This window comes from Crotalus tigris, unplaced genomic scaffold (assembly GCF_016545835.1).
Source record: "Crotalus tigris isolate CLP2741 ecotype Arizona unplaced genomic scaffold, ASM1654583v1 scf7180000024391.5723578, whole genome shotgun sequence".
NCBI lineage: Eukaryota > Metazoa > Chordata > Lepidosauria > Squamata > Viperidae > Crotalus > Crotalus tigris.
The window spans coordinates 794,467-810,022 of NW_024100561.1; the positions used below are offsets into that span (position 1 = coordinate 794,467).

The 15,556-nt window shown below is 34.4% G+C and overlaps 1 protein-coding gene across 2 annotated transcripts in view; it reads right to left on the minus strand.

Moving 5' to 3' along the window:
* Positions 1-15,556, minus strand: part of ANKRD33B (ankyrin repeat domain 33B) — a 71,757-nt gene that overhangs the window by 51,944 nt on the left and 4,257 nt on the right. The window lies entirely within an intron of this gene.

The following is a 15,556-nucleotide window of genomic DNA, read 5'->3' on the forward strand; positions in this document are numbered from 1 at the left end:
TCCCCTCCTGTTCACAGAAAAGAGCCCCATCTGACAAGAGATAAATACTATAAATCACTACTTCAAAAAACAAACAGAAGGGATGTAGAAATTCCTTTCTAATTTTATGCACACATAAAACATCCAGTTGCAAATGATATAAAAGACCACAGACCACATCTGAAAAGAGTATCTGAAAAATATATAGGCCAGTACAAGACTCTGAGCGGTTCACAAGATCTGATACTAATATAGAGGCAACCCTGATGTACATACAAGCACCAATAATCATGCACACGAAGAAACACTGCCTATGATCATGTGTCAATATGCATAGGCAGCCAGTTATGATTTCTGAATTGCCATTCTCCAAAATCTACATTTTATCTTCAGTAAAAAGCCAGAGAGCTTATAAAAAGTATTTCCTAGATAAAAAAAATTAAAGGAAGTCCCAAAACATTTGTAAGTTGAGAACTACCTTGTATTCTTCACTCTACGGCCTCTGCTGTCATCTTCCCCAACAACAAATACTTATTAGCTTCATTTCCCCTTCTTCGTTGTGCTTTTTACAGCCCTTCAACGATTGTGTTGCCCTCCAAAGATGAAACAAAGGGCACTTCTACACAGTCACAGATCTTACTGCTCAAAACACGTGCTGCTATGTGAGTATCCTTACTGCTGAACTGCATCCTTCCACTAAGTTAGTCAATGCTACCTCTGGTTAATTAATGGGATGGTAGATAAAATACTATTTGGGGGAATTGCAAATTGTTCTTCATAGTAACAAGGAAGAATGGGAAAGATGTTGGCAAATTACCACATTTGACTACAAGAAAGAAGTGGGAAATTGCAAGAGCTGAGTGGCAGAACAAGGCAGGAATTCTAGCTTTTGCAGTTCCAAAGAACTACTACAATACAGTTATTGCTGCATTTTTTTCAGGGCAGAACCCAAATTAATATTACATCGGTTAACATTCTTAAGATCCAGTCAAACATAACAGAACTAGGACTTCCAGTGGCATTTGCCGCACCGATGGCGGCTTTTTTCCTAGCCACCCGTCTCGGAATCGTGTGAGAGCCGGCAAACAGCGACGATCAGCTGTTTTGTGGCTCAGAACTTTCTTCCCGGGCAAAGGGAGGAAAGTGAGCTTCTTTCTGGATAGAAGTTGAGCTCCCCTTGTCTCCCAGAGATTACTTTCTGGGAGACAAAGGCTGAGAGCTCCTTCGGAGTCTGGATCAGCTCCGCATCCCAAGACGCCTTTGTTCTCCGAAGGAGAACGAAGCCAGACGCTGCTTCCACATCTGCTACATAAGAAGAGCTGTAAGTAGATTTTAAAGCAGACGGAGCTGTTCAGGAAGAAAAGAACTGTGTTGAATTTTAATTTTAACTCATGAAGAAACATTGTTTTCTCCAGCTATTACTTTTAAGACTGGAGTGAAAGGAAAAATGGCGGAGGATTTTTGTTTCTTTGTTTGAGGACTTTCACTTTTATTGGGCAATAAAGTTTCAACAATTTAATAGACTTTGTTTATTTAAAGAGTTTCTTCTTTTTTCTTTTTTTGGGGTGGAATGGTTTTTTTACTCCCCTTTATTTTATTTTATTGTAAGAAATGTTTTTTTTTCCTTTTCATCTCTTTCTTTTTTAAAATGGCTTCAAAATGCCCTGGAATTTCTTCTCTGCCTAAAGTTTCAATTTCTTCTCCAGTAACACAGACTACACAGCAAACTAAGCCAAAGTCTCCACCACCCTCCCCACCTCCAGCATTCTCACTTAAAGATATACAGAATGTTGCTCAGGATTCTTTGGAGAAAGCTATACAAAAGATTAGGTTTGAGACAGAAGAGCTTTTGGAGCAGAAAAATCATCAGATAAGGGAAGATATTTTGTTGGCTCTTCAGGGGCTTGCGGCCCATGTAGAAAGGCTGGATGATAGGGTGGATGACGTAGCTGGAAATGTTGAAGGATTGGAAGGAAGAGTTGAAAGAATTGAAAATAATGTGAATGTAGTACAGAATGAAATTATAATGTCACAATATAGAGATATGGAGTTTACTTTGAGAATAAGAGGGTTGAAGGAGAATGTGAAAGAAGACTTGAAAGAAGAGATTGCAGCAGAATTAAGCAGCCATTTTGGGTTGTGGAATTGAAGAAATGCTGAGAGATATTGAAAATTTTTTTTAGAGTTAATTCATGGATTGCGAAGCAGAGAAATTTACTAAGAGATATTTACTTTTCTAGAAGATCACTTCGTAATGAAATTATACAGGCTTTTTACAAACAAAGATTTCAAATTGCAGCTCAAGATGTTATAATTTTAAAGGAAATACCCTCAAAAATTTTGAGAAGAAAAGATTTTGCCTTTTTGGCTGAGGAGCTTAAGAAGCGTCAGATTCAATTTAGATGGGATGTACTTGTTGGTATAGTGGTGAACTATGCTGGAACACGTTATAGATTAAATACAATTTTGAAAGCAAGAGATTTTTATGTTTCTGTTCTGAAAGCAGGCGCACCACCATCTCCACGATCTAGAAGAAATGAAGGACAGTTGGCTGCAAGAGCAATGTCACCAACAGGAGAAGAGTTGTTGGTTGAATCAATGCAACAATGTTTGGAGATAAGAGAAGATCCAAAGGAACAGAGAATCACTCGTGCAGCCCATAAACGTAGAGAAAAACAACAACAAAAGTTAGATGCTGGAGTTACAACACAGGTGATTATCTCGGAGCCAGTGGGAGGAACAAGACCGAAGAGGTCATCAACTGCAGATTTAGATGCAGTGTTCCAAAGACTTCAAGCCATGAGACATGGCAAAGTTCCTGACATGGAATGTTAATGGATTGAATTCACCACAGAAAAGAAAGATTTTTACTATTTGAAACAACGTAAGAATGATGTTGTATGTTTGCAAGAGACTCATATTGCTTTAAAGGATGAAAAATGTTTGATTAACTCCCGGCTGGGAGTACATTTTACAGCCTCTGCTCCGCAGAAAAAAGCAGTAGTAGTTATTTATGTGAGGAAAGACTTATTACCAAAGTTAATTGATTTTTATCCACAAGGAAGATATGTTATTATTGATTTATTATTAAATGGCAAGAGATGTCTTGTCATTGGATTATATGCTCCTAATCAGCAACAAAAATACTTTTACAAGATGATACATCAGAAAATAATTCAATGGGATTATAAATCAGTAATTATGATGGGAGATTGGAATGGTGTTTTGGACTCAATTAAAGATAAGAAGGGTTCTTCTAAATCTCCTAATCATTCAAAACTACCTAAAGCCTTTTTTTATTTGAAGGATGATTTGGAACTTAGAGACATTTGGCGTGAACGGAAAAGATTTTTAAGAGAAAGATAAAGTTTACTCCGCAATTATTTTTGTTGGGTATTACTGTAGATTTTGATGTTAAAGAAATTAATTTGATGTTGAACCTTATAACAGCTGCAAGACTATTGGTGGGGCAATATTGGAAGAAAGATTTATTGCCTACTTTGGAAGAATGGATACTTAAAGTTTCTAATTTAGCAGAAATGGCGAAAATCTCCGCCTATTTGAAGGATCACTCGCAAGAGAAATATATTATGGTTTGGAGAAGATGGATTATGTTCAGAAGAAATATGAGATTGAAAAGTATTATCTTGCTTTTGAGTAGTTTTTAGATAATTATTAATAGTTTTAATTATCTTATTATCTTTGATTTAATTTGTTAATATTTGTTTGAAGAAGGAGTTAAAGTGTGTTATGGTTTTGTTTGATAGTATAGTTGGTTTATGTTAGTTAGATTATGTTTGTTTATTTTATTTTTTATCCTGTAATCAGCTCTGGGAAGTGGGGGAGGGGGAAGGGGTAGGGGTAGGGTTATATTGTAATAAATTTATAAAACTTTTAAATAAATTAAAAAAACATAACAGAACTACAAGAACACTAAAATTGGCCTCCTAAAGCACTCCCGTGTGGAAGGTATCAAAATATCAGAAATTCAACAGTGAGAATTTACCTCGACACAGAAACCAGAACAGATTACCAACCAATAGGAGCATAATGTCCTGCAAAGTTCTTTTTTTTTTTATTGAAAATTTTTAACATTTTACAAAATAAATCCCCTCCCCAAAACCCCCCGCCCACCCATACCCTCCCCCAACTCCCCAAACCTCCCTAACCCTCCCCTGAACCTCCCAGAGTTGATTACAGGCTTATCCAAAATGTTTCAAAAGAAAAAAAAGAAAAAGAACTTAAAACACATATAAAACGTAAGACACCTATAAATCCTAAACAAATCTAAGTACCTTAAATTAAATAAATTATTTCTAGAAAATAATAATCATTAAACACATTATAATATACTCTAAAAATCTTCTAATCTTACTTATAATATTATCCATCATTCTACATAAGTTTCTTCCAAGACACAATTTTAAGCACTACTTTCTTTAAACATCTATAACTACAATATAAAGTCTAGCATAAATCATAAGCAAATCTAAATACATTTAGTTAAACAAGTTATAGTCCCTCCGAAACACAAATTTAAACAATACTTAAAACTTAAGACATTAGAACAATCAAATTATAGTCAATCAAAAACACAAATCTAAACATTACTTAAAACTTTAAACATTAGAATCCCCACCCAAACACTAAACACATTATAATATACTCCAATCCTTCTAATATCATAAATATTATTATCATTTTCATAAGCTCCCCCAAAACACAAATTTATACATTACTTAAAACTTAAAAAAAAAAACACCTTTATACTCATTTAAATCTTATCAGATTCCATCCACATTAGACAGTTTATAACAAATTCCACCCACAAAAAACACTATAACAAATTCCATCCACAATAAACACAATAGATATTTAAGTCTTCATCAATAACAAGTTACAACCACAAAAAACCCAGTCCTTATCAATCTCAATTGTCCATTTTCATTCTCCATTCATTATCATACTGATATTATTATTGTCAGCCTCGATTATCCATTTTCGTTATGAAACTTAAAACAAATGCTTTAGGATCTGCCCTCAAAAGCTGCTCCAAATTTCCTGAGTCTCCCAACGACTCAAAAGCCAGTACATGTGGGGATTCCTTAAGCTCCTTATTCTGTTGGTCTTTTTCTTTACAATTATATGTTGCACAGATTTTCCTCTGCCCCTTCCTCTCAACTTGTTGAAGCCCCTCAAGCTGAAATTTCCCATTTTTCATCTCAGATGACCCTTCCATCCTTGAAGGTTGCTCCAAAGGATTTATAGGTCTTGCTTCTCCCACAGATTCAGCAACCACTAGGTGTGAAATTTCATTACTCTTCTTCTGTTGCTGCTTTTCTTTACAGTTTTGTGCTACACAAGTTGTCTCCTGCTCCTCAATCTGAACATGTTGAGACCTCTTAAACAGGGGTTCCCCAATTTTAGAATCTTCAAACTGTAATTCTACATCCATTTCTTCCAAAGTCTTGAACTTAATAGATGGAGATGAGCATGCCCCCAATACTGAAGTATAAAAATCTTTTGCTTGAGAAACAGTATTAAGTCTGTAACATATCCCCAGTAATTCACCACCATTCCAATCGGAACATCCCATCTAAACGAAATTCGTCTCATTTTAAGTTCATTTGCTAAAAAGGCAAACTCCTTTCTTCTTCTTAAAATTTTAGATGGGATCTCCTTTAAAATTATAACATCTTGTGAAGCAATTTGAAATCTCTTCTTATAAAAAGCTTGTATAATTTCATTGCGTAAAGATTTCTTCCCAAAGTAAATTACCACATCTCTTGGCAAATTCTTTTGTACTGCCACCGCAGAGTTGACTCTAAATAGTTTTTCAATTTCACTAAGTATTCCTTCTTTTTCTTTATTCAAAATTACAGCAAAGTCCTTTGCAACCATCTCTTTCAGATCTCCTTGCAAGGACTCTCCCAAGCCTCTAATTCTTAAGGCATATTCCATTTGACCATATTGAAGCATAAGAATCTCATTTTCCATTTCTTTTTCCATACTTTCAATTTTTCCCTCCATTAATTCCACTTTTTCAGCTACTTCTTCCACATGGGAATTCAACTTTTCAAGAACAGAAGCAACTCCTTTTAAAGCCAAGACTATGTCTTGCCTCAAAATCTTATTATTTTCTTCTAAAATCTTTTTCATTTCTGCCCTAATTTGAATTGTAAAATTTCCCATCATTTCTTGCATATCCTTCACAGTTGTTGGCTGGGCCACAGAAGATTTAGGAACTGTGAAATTCCCTGGACGCTTTGGAGCCATCTTAAAAAAAAAAAAAAAAAAAAAAACTTTGCTCCTTCTTAAAAATTACAAAAATTCCTTCAAAAGAAAATCATAACTCCCTCAAAGGAAAATCTTTAAAATAATAAGAAAAATAAAAAAATAAAAAAGAGGGAGTTAGAAAAGAAGAGAAAAAATAAAAGAAATTAAAATATACACTCCAATCATTAAAATGAAAAAAAAGGGGGGGGAGAGAAAAAACCAGAATGCCTGCCCTTTAAAAATACAAGAGACAAAGCAACAAATCAAACCAAAACAATAATAATACTTCTAAAATCCATCCAATTCATTAAAAAGGAAAAAAAAAGGGGGAGAAAGTAGAAAAAGCCGATCGCCACTCTAGCTTCCCGAAAAAAAGACGCTAGAAGGTCTCCCGATCGCCATTTACTTTCTCTTTCAACAAAAAAGCAAGAAGTAAAAAAAAGACTATAAACAGAACAATAAACCTTTGGATTTAAAATAGATATATAATCAAAGAAGGCGAAAAATAAATCAATAAAAGAAATTAAAATATACACTCCAATCGTTAAAGTGAAAAAAAAAGGGGGGGGAAGAAAAGACCAAAATGCCTGCCTTTTAAAAATACAGAAAACAAAACAAAAAATCAAACCAGAACAATAATGTTTAGAAAGTTAAACAACAAAAATTAATAATACTTCTAAAATCCATCCAGTCCTTAAAAAGAAAAAAAAAGAGAAGGTAAAAAAGCCGCTCGCCATTCTAGCTTCCCGAAAAAAAACCGCTAAAAAATCTGCCGATCGCCATTTTACTTTCCCTTTCAGCAAAAAGCAAAAAATAAAAAGAGAGACTATAAACAGAAGAATAAACCTTTGAATTTAAAATACATATAAAGTCAAGGAAAGCGAAAAATAAATCCTCTAAACAACTCTGTCCGCTTCTTAAAAAAACTCACTAGATCACTTTAAACGCGGAGGTGGTTGCGAAGGCTTGTTTTGTCCCAAGGACAAAAGCAGCTGGGAAGCGGAGACAGTCTGAACTCCGTGGGAGCACTCTGTCACCCCCAAAAAAAGAAAATTGGGGGTACATAAGAGGCTCTACCACTATTCAGACAACCCTCTGCCCCCCCTTTGCCCGGGAGGGGGATTTTGAACCGCTGAACAGCTGATGTATGCTGTTCATAGCGGTTCATTACACTTACCCAGGAGGACGGCTAAAAAGTAGCCACCATCCCCCAACGCAAATCCACCAGAAGTCCTGCAAAGTTCTTAAGAACATAAGTCCTTGGTTCTTATTAAGTCAGAGTGCTCCTTGAAAAAAACTGATCTACTCAGGAGGAAAGCCTCTGAGACTCTCTGGCCTATTCCAATTTTGAATTTGGAAACCTTATATCCCAAACCACAGCATCACTTGGTGTCACTTCATACTATGATCTAATACACAGCTAAACGTAAGACATTTGACCTCACATCCCTCTTCTTCTTCACTCTTTAGCAACTCCAGATAGAGTGCTACTGTTTGTTTGCTGCCAACTCTATCGTTCCCCAAATAAGTCCTTCTGCAACTTTTTTTTTTAATCTTCCATATTACTTTCCTTGGAACCAGAGATTTATATAATTTATTTAGAGTTTATATTCAGTTAGATTCCATAAATTTACACAATTACATTGTGAAGAAAAAGGAAATGGCAGGAATTATCTTAATTCACTGTTCTATTACCATCTGGGCTGCATATTCCTCTTCCCTTTTTACAGAGACATCAAAATCAACTCTCTTAAGTTCAACAACTTTCTGCTTCTCAGTCATCCCAGAGTACTAATTATTGGTTATAATTATCCAGGAGATATAATGTTCATAAATAAGAAAAAGAAAAACGAGATATAATATGGCTTCCAATCTTCTTTATAGTAATTATAAAGTCCATAAAATCCAGACACAACAAATATAGTTTTTTTCTTTATTCAAGCAAGTTTATTTTGCAATCTATGAAAATTCTGTTATCTTTACCAAGCATTCCTTCACTGTTAAGTACTTTAGAATCTTTCCATCTTTGTGCATATAATAATCGTGTTGCAGTTATCATGTATAAGAACAATCTTCCATAGTTTTTCCTAACAAAAAAAAAGTTCTGATTTCAGTTGGATATTGATCTTTAAAAGTATTTGCATCGGGAGATATAATATTTATGAATACTTATTGGCTGTCCTATACAAAATGTGTGATTTTACTGAAATAAGTCATATATATATAGAAAATTGGTATTTATCTGAATTTCTCGGAACTTTTCATGAGTTCTTCTCCATGACAACAAACAAAGTAAACATTGCAATGCTCAACTTTTCCAGATGTCTTTAATAATTAGTATAATTAACTATTTGCTTACAGTTGTGCAGATGCAGACTTTTAAATATGAATAAATTTCATATTTAACAATAAGATTCTTTATGCTTTGGAAGATCAATACCTTCTATATCAAGAAATCCATATCTATGCATTTAAAAAACAAAGTAAAAACAGAAGCACTATAATAGCAGAACTGGGCCATGAATTCTGAAAAATAAAATTCCTAAAATCCCTTCTTAAGATGAAAAAGAGATGGTCTATGAAGTATCTGAGATGTTATTACATAGTTCACGATACCAAGAAGCAAAAGAGAAAGACATCACAGAAGCTTGTTGATGTGCTTAATGTATAATAGTATTGGTTCTTTTTTGGTGGTTCTAAATAAAAACATCACAGGGAATTCAATGAAAAAAAATCTACAGTATACAATTGTCATCTTGCCAGCTTAATCTGTAAACACAAATCTTTGCCAGCTATCATCAAACAATGTTGTAGAACAATGCCCTAAATTGAGAGATTCTAGTTCAAGTACACACTTGGTTATTCAAACCTGGGTTGTTCTGATTCAATCACTATCTCGTCAGTCTAAATTATTTTACAGATCATTAAAGTAGGAGATAAAGTAATATGTATACTGCCTTGAACTCCTTAGAGGAATGGGCCAAAATTGCTGTACAAGAGACTATCACCAATTATAAGGTTTTGATTGCTAAAAGTAATGCCATCACTATTGAATTTAATGCTTCTTATATACACCAAAATTACGTATATTAAATGGCTTGGTTTATCAAATAAATAAGAAAACTTTGGTGTTATTTGTTCTTTCAGAATGCCATAGTGTTATTAGGGCTTCTGATATTCAGTGGCTGAGACACACAAAATATTTAACTCTTCAAAAGGGAAGAGATATCTGTAAATAGAAATTGCTCAGGACTGTGTACAACACAGCCAATTTATAACTTTAATTCCATTTTAATATCTTACTCTATTTTGTCAGCATTTTGATTCAAAGTCTGAGTTTTCCACCACTGGTAAAAATGTCAGGTTATAATTATATTTCTTGCTTGTTTACTAAAGTGCAAAACAATCTGTACCTCTGAGATTTCACTGTGTTTCCCTCTCTAGTGTATTCTTCACAGGATTACATTTAGCCTTGGGTTATTAATGAGAAAATGAAAATGTATTTCATGATGAGAAGCAGTTTTACCACACTTTTTTTCTTTAAGAAACTTTCTACATTAAGAAAAAAGAAAACAGAACATTATACTGATCAGCTCTTATAAGACTCTATTCCCACTGATATAACTATAGTAAAATGCTGCAATCAAAGACAAGTGTTTATGAAAACTATATACAAGGATTGCACCTGTATTCTAGCACTAAGTTTCCTTTGAACTAAATACAAACAGCTTTAAAATATTTAAATACTGACTTCAGACAATCTAGATTTATTGTGATTTTAGATAGTTATGCTGATTGGAAATGATCTATTCCAAATATTATTAAGTCAATATGCACTGCAAAGAGTTGAAATGGTTTATTCCTTACTAGGTTAATCTTAGCATTTAAAAATATTATTTGGCACTAAATACTTTGGTGGGAGAATGGCAAAAGTGCCTCTATACACATACTTCCACAATATGCATGTGTGTTTCTCTGTGTGTATGTACTCAGGTACATTTGGGGGGGGGGGGATGAAGGGTCACATTTGCATTTTTGCCAGGATCACTCTCCAGGATCACCTCACATTGTTCTACCACTAACAGGGGAATTAATATTAATTGCCATGATTCAGTATGCAATTACTCTGGTGAAAATTAACCAAGATATCCAAAATAAACTGCAATGATGCAAAAAAAATGTAATATGCTTCATGAAGTCACAATGCAACCCCTTTTTATACTTACATCCTGATGTAAAAATGTAAGTCACATGTAGCTTACATATTCATCATTTACACAAGTCTTCCTATAGATACCTATGCATCAAATACAGCAAGGTATATTTTGTAGGAAATACATATAGAATTAACATTGTACAAATGTGCAATGTACAGCCAGGTCTGTAAAAAACTAATACGAGAAGCTAATACAGAAGAACACAAATAAAATGCAGAATAATGAAAAGGGAGTTGCTTAAGGAGGGAAGAGAATAATTTGTCTGAATGATACAGGAAATTAAAGAGATTAACTGTTAACCAGAAAGATACCAGTTTTAGCAGGTCCTCTGGGAAAGATTCTTAATAAACAGATAATCAAAATTTTCTCAGCATCCTTTTTATAACTGCAACATAAAAGAACATGATTCCTGACAGATGAAATTATTCATTGATTGAAATGTTGTTAAATCAGCCTGTTACAAAATCAGACATTAACATATTAAAGCAAACAAACACCATAAATGTATTTGCACTTGTAAACAGTTAACAAGTTTTGAGGGAGTCTTAATAATCTGAAAGATTACATAAAGATAGAAGAGAGCAAAGACTTATCAACTGTAGTTCTCAGGTGCTATGGCTAAATTGACAGCTCTTATTAGAGAAAAGAAACCAATTTTAATGATTGGAAACCACCTTTGGACATTTTGCATGAAATAGCAAAAAATACAATTATGATATACCATGGATTTGATGATTAGAAAAATAGATGATTGAAAAAAATTGAAAGTTTTTTGGAGAGTAAAAGGTTAATTTAAAATTATACTAGTGACTGTGGTAAAGGAAAATCAGAAGCTATTTCTTTATGGTTTCTTTCTTTCTTTTCTTTTTTGTAAATTTATGTATCATAATTCCTAAAGTATGTAGTTCAAATTAAACTAAGCAATAGCGCTGTATCACAGGCAAGAGATAACAAATTCTTACAAAAGACATCTTAATAAAATGCAATTCACAAATCAAAGAATTGTAGATGATCGTTTAGAAAGAAATTAAAAGGTCAGAATGCAATCCTCTCTGATATCTCTATAGGGCTCAAGATCTAGAGCAGTGGTTCTCAACCTGTGGGTCGGGACCCCATTTCGGGTCAAACGACCATTTCACGGGGGTCACCAAACAACGCAGTCCACCATTTTTCCCCCTTTTCCTTAGCTGTGCTACTCCCTTTTATTCTATTGGCTTTTGAAAGCCAATAGAATAGACTCTCTTGAATAGAGTCTAATTATATTGGCTTTCAAAAGCCAAAAGGAATTGTCCAGGCTGTCTCTGCCCTGCTGAGCCCGCCAAAAGTCCCATTCTGCAAACGGTGCTGCACCAGTTGAATAGTCCTCGACTTACGACCGGTTGAGTAGTCCCCGACTTATGACCGGTTGGGGGTCGCGGCATTAAAAAGATTGAAAACCACTGATCTAGCATGGCTTGATGTTTGGTTACAGAAAAACAATTATTTGTGGAGGTTAATTTTATTATGAGGAAATGAAATATATTTCTTTGTTGGCTACCTGAATAAGCAATGTTGATCCAGAGTACAGTGACCTAGTTTGATAGCAATGCGTTATAGGCACATTTACAAGATGGGAGGCTGTACTATATATAGAATGGAGTAAACATTTATATACATAGTTATAATCATAGTTATATAAGAGAAACATATAAACAATGACTGGAATTATGTATCTCTAGCCATCCATCCATCCACTCACCCGCCCACCAACCGTTTGCTATACAACTTCCTTTATATTTATGGTTGTATTAAAAGAATTTTAACAATATGAAAAATAGCAATAATACGGTAACTATTATAGTGGCCTACTTTGTGACTGAATCGTTGCTGGAAAAAGTGGAATATAATAGCTTGTTTTCTATATTTCTTTATACATTTTCTCCTCTCCATTACCAATCAGTCAGGAAGTCTAAAATCCAGTTTAAAAACAATAAAATCTCAAGACAAATGACTTAACAAATATATGAGCCCAGACTTAACAATTTGATATACGATCCCAGACACATGCATGAAGCATCTCATTTATTTACTTATAGCCCAATTTGTTTTTAATTTTTTGGGTTACTAAAGTCATTACAGAGTTGTATATTTTCAAATGGAATGGAAATATTGATCCTAGTATGATAAAAAATTTATTTCCAATGTATCCTAGAAGCAGTGATTGCTACTTGGAATTTAATTTGCATCAGCATTTCTCCACTTATTAAACATAATGGAACAGCTTGTCCCAGGATTGCACAGTAGCAACTCAGAAGCAGCTGCCATTTTGCCCCTACTCAAATGTGGGCAATGGCAAAATGGCTGCTGTGAGATAAACTGTTCTATTTTGCTGCCTTAATGGGGTAAGTGAGGAGGACTGTGGGAGGCCTAGTGGAGCGGGAATCAGGCCTGAGGCCATCAGGGAGCAATGTGGGAAGGAAATGGTTACAGGAACCTGGGGCAAACAGAGGTAGGGGGTGCTGCAGTATAATTGTGGTCAGCCATAAGGGCGAATGATTATAGGAGGGCACTGCAGAAGCTGTAATTTTGGGACTGGCATAACTTGCTTTTGGTATCCGCTGTAACTTCGAACATTTAATAAATGTGGGAAATAGCCTCTGTATCATATCTTAGTCCTGCCAGATTGCTATGTTTCACATAATGGAGACAGCATTGCCAAATTGCAAGGATGTTAACATTAGCATTAAAAACGTATTTATATATTAGAAGCTACAAAGGATTCACTGTAAGGAAAAAAGGACATGGTTTCAAAATGCAAGAAAAAAGAAGCCAATATAAAGCTCAGCATGTTTCCATTTAAAAGCATACCTCAAAATGAACAAGATGCCTTCTCATATATTTAAAGCACTGATTCCCACAATACAACCTGAGAAGGCAGTATTTGTTCAAAATCTAAGAAGAGTTAGCAAAAAAGGCCTGTAAAGGAACCAATTTTATTGATGGCTTCTGTAATGCGAATGTACACATTGGAAAACATCTCTATATATTACTGTCATAGCAGAAGCTGTTTCAGCATCATTGGATGATAACTGGTAATTTACCAGCATGAGCAGAATATATGAGAGTAAAAATCACTATGTGTGGCTTCCTGCGTATTTATATTGTATTGCCCTTATAATAAAGCCTCTTAAATTAACTTAGTTGATGTGATGTGATAGAATTCACTTGCTTGGGCAGCTGAATGGTTTTCGTTCCAGCAAACAGGCAAAAAAAAGTGCAACCAATCAGATCAGAAGGAGAGCCACATGGAACGGAGCTAAAGATTGGGAAGATACAGAAAAGACAGAGAACCCTAAGACATAGAAGAAAAATGGAGTGTAAACAGGGAAACAAAGAGAAATCTGAACTGGAGGGCAGATGAAATGCCAGTTCTTCTATAGAAGAGTTTAATGGTAGGGTTCCAAATCTAAAGTCCCTCACAAAAAATAGAAAACTGGACAAAATCAGTGTTTGTTTTGTCTAAGTTGAAATATGGAGAACACTAACAATCAACTTGTGCTACTTCTGACTGACAGGCACTAGACTATAATGTTCAAATACAGTTACTTTTAATTTTTTGTGTTGCCTTACTTAATGGAGAATTTGACCTTCTTCCTTTAGGATGGACTACCTTCTTTTCATCTGTTCTCTCTTTTCACAAGTCAGAATTACTCTTATCTATTTCTCATCAACTGAATGAATTCACTTGCAATTCTACATATTATACTATATTCATCTGTAAATATGAAGAGGCAGTTATCTGCATGCAATTCAGGAAAGGGGGGGGTTGAATGGGACGTTGGTTGCAATTTCATCCATTTCAATTCTTGTACTACCTGAAAGAGGCATTTGAGGATGCGGTGGTTTTAACACTAATTAGTGATTGGGTAAATTTGACAAATCCGGAGATACTTCATTTAGAGGGATGGGATTTACTTTTTGGGTGGCATGCCTATTTAATATTTAATAAAAAATGGATTGGGCTTTTAAATCTCATATTTTAAGAATCTCTTTACTTAGGACTTGGTGAAAATATTATAAAAGTGATTTTAAAGTTCCATTATGGGCTATACCTTGGCATGCGATAGAAGGAATAAAAAGAGGTGTAAGAATGGATATGGTGTCTTATAGTCAGCTACTTAGATGGGATGGGCAAAACTGGCAGTTAAGACTACGGGAAGACTTAGCGCAAGAAAATATTATTTATTCTTGGTTCCAATATAGGCAACTAGTAGATAAATGGAAGGTGGATTGTAAATTGGGTTTTCTTAGAGAAGATGAAAATCTTATTAAGCAAGTTAAGGATCAAAGACAAACCCATATTAAGAGAATCTATGGGGTATTAGTTGAAATGGATTCAGAATCGGAATTAATTAAAGACTGTATGATTAGATGGGCGCAGAATTTTGGTGTCCCAGTCTCATTGGATATCTGGGAAACCATCTGGGTGAGAAATGTCAAATTTACACAAGCACAGAACTTAAGGGAGAATTTTTATAAAATGTTTTATAGATGGCACCTTGATCCACAAAAAATGTCTCTTATGTACCCTGACATACAACCCAAATGTTGGAGATGTGGCTATATGGATGCTTCTTATTATCATATTTGGTGGTCATGTAGAGAGATAAAAGCATTTTGGATTAAGATATGGTGGAATATCCAGAGAATTTTTAAAAGGAGGGTAAAATTTACTCCGCAATTATTCTTGTTGGGTATAGTTACAGATTGTGATACAAAGGAGGTTGTATTGATGTTAAATTTGATTACAGCCGCGAGGCTGTTAGTTGGACAATACTGGAAGAAGGAGTCTTTGCCTACATTGCAGGAATGGTTTCTTAAAGTAGCTTATTTGGCGGAAATGGCAAAGATTTCGGCTTTCCTAAAGCAACAAACGCAAGAGAAGTTTCTTGTCGTTTGGGATAAATGGATAAAATTTATACAATTTAGATTGGGTACAAAAAAATATTATATAGCTTTTTCATAATTTTTATCTTTATATATAGAGAGATATATATACTTATATATATATATTAATGTTACTTATAGATATTATATAAATTTTT